General features: G+C 39.5%; 1 long non-coding RNA gene and 2 other non-coding genes across 3 annotated transcripts; all 3 read right to left on the bottom strand.

Annotated features, from left to right (window-relative positions):
- Positions 1-4,123: 4,123 nt before the first annotated feature.
- Positions 4,124-8,414, bottom strand: LOC134406520 (uncharacterized). Its single transcript, XR_010025975.1, has 4 exons — positions 7,523-8,414; positions 6,851-7,000; positions 4,927-5,005; positions 4,124-4,299 (listed from the first exon to the last, which is right to left on the bottom strand). It is a non-coding gene; the product is annotated as an uncharacterized LOC134406520 (long non-coding RNA).
- LOC134407090 (small nucleolar RNA SNORA79) lies at positions 4,519-4,665 on the bottom strand. The gene has a single exon (XR_010026014.1). It is a non-coding gene; the product is annotated as a small nucleolar RNA SNORA79 (small nucleolar RNA).
- LOC134407093 (small nucleolar RNA SNORD126) lies at positions 6,688-6,765 on the bottom strand. The gene has a single exon (XR_010026017.1). It is a non-coding gene; the product is annotated as a small nucleolar RNA SNORD126 (small nucleolar RNA).
- Positions 8,415-8,422: the final 8 nt, after the last annotated feature.

Here is an 8,422-nt window from a genome sequence, read left to right as displayed (position 1 = left end):
AAACACCTTAGTCCTCAAGAGGATTCCAATGGTTTTAGGCATAAAAGAAGCCAAATGAAATCAAAAGTGGCATTCTATAGACTCAAAATCAATTTTTAAAATGCAAACATAAGAAAAGTCCTGCTGGATCACATCAAAGGCCTATGTACAACCAGTTTTCTTTTCCAGAAGCCCACAAGCAGATCATTAAGGCAATGTTCCCCAGGGTGCTGTCTACCCCCAGCCACCTTATGCAGTGACACACACCCATCCCTCCTGCTATCAACTGCCACTGCTGAGCCCATCAGAGGAATAGGAAGTAGCAGCTTTTCCTTCGGTTTGAATCCAACTCCATGACCTACTAAACTTTGTGTGTGCACGCACGCACACACACACGCAATTCTATGCATATTTAGATTTTTAAAAAGAGTCCATGCTAGCTGTGGAAAGCAGGGGGCCATAGGGCTTTTTCCTGTCTAAACATTTATTTTATTTATTTATTTATTACATTTTTATACTGCCCAATAGCTGAAGCTCTCTGGGCGGTTCACATGGGATTACACCCTAGCACTGCTTTGACTTGCTTTTCCCCCCTCATTTTTCCCAATCCCCTTTCTTTTTGTGTCATGCCTTTTAGAGTGCAAGCCTGCAGGCAGGGACCACCTTATTAATGATTTTAGGCTCAAGAGTGGGATCAAAATGGTTTGAATCAGTGCTTTCTTCTGTCTTCCAAAGTTGAATTTGGGAGATTAGAATTATACTTCCACTTCTGTCATGGCCTTGATGCATTGTCCTGGGCAAATCACTGTCTCTGTCAAATCCCTCGTAGTAATAGCAAAGTGAAAGCAGTAAAGACTGTAAAGTCAAAAGTTTGAAAATACGATACCATGTACTATATAAATTTTTTATTGTTGAAAGTTCAGTGGAAAAATACTGCCAGATGGACATGTGTTTTCCACAGAAGAAATTTAAAATAGCCAGTAAACCAAACAAGCTGAGGCCAGATCCACACCAAGCAGGATATAACACTTTGAAAACATTATATAGAATGTGTCCTGGGGCCCATTGGTTGTCAAAACATTTATAAACCGTTATAAAGCAGTAGTGTAGATCCTTCCCAGGACTCCTTTGCTAGCTTGACTTCATACAAGGAATGTCAGCTTGTAATTAGGAACATGCAAAATGGCAATTTGGGGCATATGCTGAATGATCTTTGTGTAGAATATTTACCCTTTCTATATAATGTAACTTCTAATCAGGGCTGATTAAAAGAATAAAAAGGATGGGTTTCTCCTTATCCACTCAATGTATAATCATCACTTTCTGTACTGAACTTGTGTTGTAACCTTTCCATTTTATTTGCAATCTGATTGTACTTTAAATATTTTTCATTTTAAATATATATCTCACTTTTCGATCACAACATAGTAACCAAAAAAAAACTACCCCATGGAGCTTTTTCCTCTGGCAGGCATAGAGACCAGTGTGTACTTCCCCTCACTTCTGCAAATCTCAGAAATTTAATGGATGTCAAAAGCAGAGTACCCCAAGTGGGCAGATATTTTGTTAAAACATACCTATCCCTTTGTGTTTCAAAATTAAACTTTATTTTTAATTTTAATTCATTTATACCATGCCCTTTAGCCAAAAAAAGGTCCTAAGAGCCATTTACAAAGATAAGTAGCATGACAGTCCCTGCCTTGTGAGTTTACAATCTAAATGTAAGCCATGACACATAAAAGAACAAAGGCAAAGAGGGAAGACGGGTATTTATCACTGAAATAGTTAGGATGGACTGTTTGAAGAGACAAAGATGGTGACTTTACTTCTTCCTCTCCTGCTGACAGGAGAGTTGGCTGCTAATGTGAGGGGAGGAAGGGCTCAGTCCCTGCTTGATGAACATATGCCAGGAGGTGGCGCTTTGTGGCAAAATATTTCCTAGTTTTGCCTAATGAGGCGGTATTATATCAATACATAAGCTTGTGAAGCAAGCCTATTCATAAACAGTGGAAAGAGGAAGCTACGGGTCCTATAGAAACTGCCTTTTTCAAAAGCAATGAAGAAAAGGCGGGAAAACGTAGAAGAGACCGTTGCTCACGCGCTGCCTCACTGAACATGCCGAGAACTCCGCCCACCAACCCTCCCCTCCCCCCGGTTCTAACGTCCAAGCTCGCGCAGCCTGATTTTCAAACCGAATTCTAAGGCTTCCCGCCTTTATCCTAACGTTCTCTTAAGGCGGTCAAAATGCAGTCGATTGCGTGAGGGGTTAGAAACTATTTGTGACATAACCTGGAAGAAAGCCTAGATTAAGTTAAAAGGGGAACATTAGGGACGATTTAAATAAATTTTCTAAAACTCACCTCCTTTTACAAGATACGGTATTACTTTGCCCTTCATGTGGCAGATTTACAAGTTGGTTGAGTTCTCAGAACATAGAAGACTGGGTTCCCCTTAAACATTTTTTTTAATTCCTTAAAAAGCCTTATTCAGTTTATTGTAAATGAAGTTGTCTGGGAAACTGCTTAAGGGCACAATCCTATCTGAATTTAGAAAAGTAGTTCTACACTTCCCAGCATTCCGCCAAGGGAATGCTGGGCGGTGTGGTACTTTTTTCTGTATAAACGTAAGGTTGTGCTCCAAATCAGTTTCTCCACAAGCAGCACTTGATCTGTTTTAAGATTAAATTTTCAATTTATAGAGAATAGTAAAACAAGGATTTTATTAGAATCAGCCAGGAACCACAGAGTACCCAACATTTTTAATTCAGCAGAATTCTTCAGGTCTTGTGTTGAAATAGATACATAACGGGGCCAGGGAAGAGGCATTAAAATATGCATATAATGGAAGCTGTCAGCTGGTTGAAAGTCGAGATTCGATTTTAAATAGGTTCACTACTTCCTGCCCCACGTCAGCCATGTTCAGAAGCACATGTAGCATGCCATGTAACAATGTAGTACCTTTTAAACTACATTTAAAAGATGCTACCTGACCTTTAAAAGTAGGTTTCTATAAACATTGCCTATGAAGTTTTTCTTTAGAGCTGGTACCTCAGCTAGAGAATTAGAAATGGAGGATTCCATTATAGAACTGGGTGAGTAGCACTATCTTGCAATCCTGGCATCCAGTGTTTTTTCTCACTCAAAATGAACCTGCCCTGAAGAGGTTATCAAGGGCTCATTTATCTGAGGCAATCATTACTGTGTGTCGCAGTCCAAGGCTGATCTAATAAAATAGAATAATATTTTTCTTACTCGCCTCTCCCTTTGGATGGAGGCGGGGAACATTAGTACAATACAATATAAATCAAATACATAGAATTAATTAAAAGAGCATATGAAATATCAAGACATCTTAAAATTCTTGGTTTAAATTTAATTTATCCTCTAGAAGCCTTCACAGATTTTTGCATGCTAATTTTTAGCATTTGTAAGCCTAATGGTGAGAAAACTTTGCTTTGCAGTAGTATAGGGAGGAAGAGGTCTTTGAACTCATCACCCCACCTGACCCCCAGATGATGCAAGAAAGTGGCTCCAGCTCAAGCATAGGTTCTTGGTACTTTGACAATTCATGGATCTTAATTTTACATTTCTCATTTTAAAAAAATGTGTTTTGGACACGCAAGATAGTCATTATTCTCCAAACTGACCAATTGCAATCAGTTTCATTGAAATTCAGTCTGTGCACACATGTTGACTCTTACACACACAATACACAAATATATTATACCTCAATGTTCCATTACTGCGAACTGAAGCAGACATTCCTTGTATCTGGTGAAGTGGTACTCTGGTCCACAAAAGCTTATGCCATAATAAATTTGTTTAAAGTGCCATTAGATGTTTTTGCTGTAACAGACTAACACAGCTACCCCTTTGGAAACAGCCATTATACCCACCCTCAAATATTCTGCATTTTCTTTATCTGTGATTCTATGCATTATCTATTCAGAGGCAAGCTCCACTGAATTAAATCAGGACTTCTAAGAAAGTGTGCATACAACTCTAGTCTTAATGTCATTATACCCAGCTAACAATGCATTTGGCAATTTTGCCATGGTATACAGTCAATATTAAGAAAATGTTTACAGAGATACTCAACATATACTGCACTAGGTAATTTAAATCTGTTAAATGTGACAATACTCTTAATGTGACAACACTTTTATTCAGACAAAAACATTATTGCAAGTGGGCTCACACAACCCTTACAAAGGAGATTCAGTGTCTTGTTTACAAATGTCTTCCTCAGTCTTCCGTGCCACTTTTTCCCAAGCAGTAATCAAAGAAGAAGTTTTCTTTTTAAAGCCTGTTTCGAGCATTCCTGTGGAAAAATAGGATTGAGACATTTAAAAACATAATTCAAGCTGCCTGGGGGAAAAAACCTTGACAAGGACAGTTCAGTCCATCCATGGAAGCACACCCATTTCACCCACATGTTCACATTCCAAAAACTTCTAGCTAAAAGATCCTGATGATGTATGAATGTATCAGCTATTCCACTTTAGACTAAATTTTAAAATCCTTTAGTTTGCTCTTTTTAGAATGTGCGGCCCCGCAAAGTTCAATAGTGCCAACAGATAGCCAAACCCATCCAAAGACACCTTGAGTGAAGAAAGGCCGACTTTAATATTTGATGACACAAAATCCCACTGTCTACGGCTTGTGACAGCGAGAGGAACGGTCATCATACACGCTTACATTTAGCACTTACCAAGCCATGCTTCCCCCTTACACACACAAGACACACACATTATACCTCAACCTTCCACTTATTTTAGTGATCCACTTTTTAGAAGGCATAGAAACTGCCAGGACTCCCCCAATTAGAACTCTTACTGTGCCAGGTAAAAATCTACTGCATAAATAGCCCCTTCTTATAATATATTAACAATTGCTCTGGTCTGATATGTGTACTGCTAGAAGTCAGAGAAAACACTTCAGTACTTACGCTTCATAGACGGGGCTCAGGATGCAGTGGGGAGAAGCAAAGCATCAACAGTTTTCCATCTTTTTCAGAATCATCATTCCTATTGAGTGGCAAATCATTAGTTAGTAACTGATCTCCAGGTACTTTGATCTGCAGACTATACAGAAATCCCCTTATGAAGAAAATGATTGTTTTCCCTCTACAGTTTTCCTACTACAGAAAGAGTTAAGTGTCAGGTTTCCAACAGGAAATCTCCATACATAGAATCAGATCCCATAGTGAGCAATTTTAATCCTGCTCCTATGCTAGTAGACAAAAGGGCTGATTCACACATGTACACTAATCACCTGATGACAAAGGACTCTGCATGTGGGAAAGTGCTACCACAAGGTAAACACCAGAGGTAGAATTTCTATATCAACTCAAAAATCAAATGATCTTCAATGTTATCATTTCAGATAGTCAGCTGCTACCAAATACTAAATAATCAAATGGTCCATGTATCTATCAACATACAAAATAGTATAGTCTTGAGCATCTGAATTCTTTAAATCTCCTGTTCAACATACACTACCTTGCTTTCCTGTGAAATTTACAAGAACTACCTTGCTTTCTTGTGAAATTTACAAAGACTAATCTCACTATAGTACTCCAAGACAGCACTTCTGAAGCACAAGCAGACATGCCCTAGGTTTTCATTCTTCTGTTTAGCAGAAGTTTAAGCTGGGTGCTAAAGCGGTAAGAATGTCAAGTACCATGTGACTTGGTACAAAAGGAGTCCCCAAATGTTTTGGGCCACTGGGCATATTTGGAATTTTGAGATTAGCATGGGTGCTTCACAAAATGGCTGCCATGGGGGGCAGGGTTTAACCATTCATGAAATGGAAACCATGGGGCCACGGCCGCTCATAAAACTCGCATTTCCCAGAAGGCAAACCAGTGAGACTAAGAGAAAAGCAGGTTGTCCAAGAACTTTGGTACAAGGCAGAGGTGGAAACTGAGCTCTAACATAAAATCACTCTTTCAACCCAAATAAAAATAGCACTGGAAGGCAGCACTTCATATTGCAGTTAAAATGTTTTTAATTCTTTAAAACGTAATAAAATTATAATCGGGCCGGTGGGCACCAAGGGAATTGCCCAGTGAACAATCTCCAGTCGAAAGAATTCTATAACTGAAAGCTTGCTAGTCCAAGTAACACTTTTTAAGAGATGTCTGCTCAACACATGCATTTCCAGAGGGGCAGCCATGTTTGTCTGCTGCAGCAAAAACAATGAGTCTTCCAACACCTAACATCAGCTTCCCTCAACCTGGTGGGCTCCAGATTTTTGTACAACTATTGGCCCCATACAGCATGGCCAATGGTCAGGGATGGTGGAATTTGTAGTCTACATCAGGGAGCCCACCAGATTGGGGAAGGCTGCCTTAAACTAACAAGTTCATTATGGCACATGGTTTTGTGTACTAGAGTCCAAATAGAAAATTTGTGCCATAGTAAGTGCTGATCTAGTGCCACAATACTCTTTGCTGACTTTGGGGGAAGTCTTGTGGCCATCATCTTTCTCTCTAGATACACTGAGTTAACATCTTTACCTTTCAGAAGGCAAATAAGGTATTCAGATACTGCTGCAATAGGTTACTATGTTGTTTGTAAGTTATCGATGTAACACCCAGCCTTTACAAGCTTATCTATGTAACATTCAGCCTTGACAAGAATATACTTAAAATAGACATATGGACATCAGCAGTTTTCTGGAGATAGCCACTGTGGAAAGGGGGAGGTATCTGCTCAGGGCATGTTTATAATCAGGGTTAATCAGGTGAAACACGGACAGATCATGCAGCTCATCATAGCAGACTCCCCAAAATTATCTTAAAACTTCCCAGTCACAAAAAGAAGCCAGCTGATCACAATTTCTCATTTTAAGAGAAACCAATGCCATACCTTAGCTTCACTATCAAGAGGTAACAAACTCCTGAGTTTAGAAATCTCAGGCATTTTCAGAATTTCCTCAGATCATCTTGCAATGCAGCTGCTCACTTCAGAATGGTATATTTGAAATATTTGGTGTTTGTCCTCCTCCAAACACATGTTCTATGAAAGAAAGTCATAGGTTATTATAAATTTAACATACTTATCCAGCCCAGAACCTCCAAATATAGCCAATGCATCGCAGTATTCTTTCTTGGCAACATACAAACACAAGTTAATAATCTTTGTAAACCGCCCGGAGAGCTTTGGTTATGGGGCAATATATAAATGCAATAAATAAAAACCTCATACCATACTGACAAGGAATAGGAAAATGGTGGTTAATTTGCCAAAGAAAAAGGATAGCATAGGCAAAATACTAATTTCACTTCCAACCAGGAGAGTTGTCGATACTAGGCTAGAAAAACTATTGCTGTGGCTTAGTTAAAGGAAATTTCTTATGTAATAAACAATGTGTTTACTTTAGCTATGATAATGGCACATTCCACATTTTTTCCTGGAATTTCTAATCACAATGAAGACCAACCCTAGAAAATACATACATCCTGCCAAACTGTGAAGCAGCAATTTCCAGAATCCTTGCAAAACTAGAGGCTCAAAAACTCCCTCTCAGTAATGTCTTACCTAAATGCATGTGGAAAAAGAAAGTCCGGTGTCCATGCCAGATGTCTGGTTTCCATGATGATATAGCACTGCTTTGGTGACGAAGGTAAGTAGTGCCCATCCATTTTTTCCCCAATCTGTTGAACACGTGGTGAGGGAAGCTTTAAAAGAACAAATGTGAACACCTCTGCTAAATGACAGACTTTTGGCTTCTACTTAGTCTTGAGACAGGGATGAAGGTGGGGAAGCATCCAGGAGTACAAAAAGAGAACGCACTGCTTTCTTAGATCCACATTTTAAGGGATTTTACCCATATGAGGCCTGAATAACCTTTCGGACACTTTTTGCTCTTTACAAGAAGTCATTTTTTAAAACATGGCACATACAAAACAAAAGCCACTAAAGGCACACTCCCAAGGATGTTTTAGACAAAAAAAAAGGCCTTCCAGCATCCATAGATTACACCCTTAACCGGAGTGAAAAGATTCTTACTCAAGAGCCAGCATTTAACCGATTTCCCCCTCTAGCTCTGCAAAAGAGCAGTTTTACAGCACTTCCCGGTCTAACCTTCAATATATACGATTTCTTTCCATAGCACAAGCACGTGTACCGGGAGAGAAAAAGGAAAAGTGGGGCTTGAACACTACCATGAATTTTTGCACGGGAGAAAACATGGTACCGAAAACATGCCGAGAGGCAGACAAGAACCTAAGCATAGAAGATCCGGAATAAATCCGTCTGAACTCAATGGGATATATTTACGGGTGTAATCATCTTAGGCCAAATCTCTAGCCACCCAACCCCTACCTCTAACTAGAACTCTTCCCAAAGCTATAATAAGGACGGATGACGAAAACAAGCCCGAGATTAGCAACGGATTCAGTCCCGCACAAACCCACTGCTTACCTACCCGACAGCCAA

This window comes from Elgaria multicarinata, chromosome 11 (assembly GCF_023053635.1).
Source record: "Elgaria multicarinata webbii isolate HBS135686 ecotype San Diego chromosome 11, rElgMul1.1.pri, whole genome shotgun sequence".
NCBI classification, from domain to species: Eukaryota; Metazoa; Chordata; class Lepidosauria; order Squamata; family Anguidae; genus Elgaria; species Elgaria multicarinata.
The sequence above is the reverse complement of the archived record's forward strand: the minus strand, read 5'-3'. Positions and strand labels throughout refer to the sequence as shown.